The sequence below is a fragment of the Melanerpes formicivorus genome, unplaced genomic scaffold (genome assembly GCF_026170545.1).
Source record: "Melanerpes formicivorus ecotype bairdi unplaced genomic scaffold, bMelFor1.0.p_v2 SCAF_9, whole genome shotgun sequence".
In the NCBI taxonomy this organism is placed as follows: Eukaryota; Metazoa; Chordata; class Aves; order Piciformes; family Picidae; genus Melanerpes; species Melanerpes formicivorus.
The window spans coordinates 5,510,939-5,511,932 of NW_027142361.1; the positions used below are offsets into that span (position 1 = coordinate 5,510,939).

General features: G+C 48.1%; 1 non-coding gene across 1 annotated transcript; it reads right to left on the minus strand.

Annotated features, from left to right (window-relative positions):
• Nucleotides 1-270: 270 nt before the first annotated feature.
• Nucleotides 271-423, minus strand: LOC137443552 (5.8S ribosomal RNA). The gene has a single exon (XR_010987929.1). It is a non-coding gene; the product is annotated as a 5.8S ribosomal RNA (ribosomal RNA).
• Nucleotides 424-994: the final 571 nt, after the last annotated feature.

A 994-nucleotide genomic window follows, 5' to 3' on the forward strand; every position in this document is an offset into this window, starting at 1 on the left:
CCGAGCCCTAAATGAAGTGACACCACCTATGAGTGCAGCAGTGCCAGACATGATGGAGCTACAGTATGAGCTGGAATCCAAAGAGGCCAAATGGTATGCTACCATAGACATTGCTAATGCATTTTTCTCTATTCCCATAGCAGAGGAATGCAGGCCTCAGTTTGCTTTCACCAGGAGAGGAATCCAGTACACTTTCAACAGATTGCCAATGGGCTGGATCCACAGCTCAAGCATCTGTCATGCAGTGATCCACGATGCTCTGGAGAAAAGCGACGCTCAGACAGGCGTAGCCCCGGGAGGAACCCGGGGCCGCAAGTGCGTTCGAAGTGTCGATGATCAATGTGTCCTGCAATTCACATTAATTCTCGCAGCTAGCTGCGTTCTTCATCGACGCACGAGCCGAGTGATCCACCGCTAAGAGTGGATCACCGCTAAGAGATCCATAGACATTTCCATGGATGCTATCACACAAGTCATCCATGACTGTGACATTTGTGCTGCTATTAAGCAGGCAAAATGGCTTAAGCCCTTGTGGTATGGTGACAGATGGTCCAAGTACAAGTATGGTGAAGCTTGGCAGATTGACTACATCACTCTACCACGTTCTCGTTCTGGTAAGCAATACGTGCTTACTATGGTAGAGGCAAACACTGGATGGTTGGAAACTGATCCAGTTCCACATGCAACTGCACGCAACACCATTCTTGGTCTGGAGAGACAGATCCTGTGGAGACACGGAACTCCAGAGAGGATTGAGTCAGACAACGGAACTCATTTTAAAAACAACCTTGTCAAGAACTGGGCAAAAGAGCACGGTATTGAGTGGATATTCCACATTCCCTACTATGCACCAGCTTCAGGGAAGATTGAACGCTACAACGGTTTGTTGAAGACCACTCTCAAAGCCATGGGAGGTGGATCTTTGAAAAACTGGGAAAAGCATTTAGCACAAGCAACCTGGCTGGTAAATAGTAGAGGTTCAGTGAACCGAGCT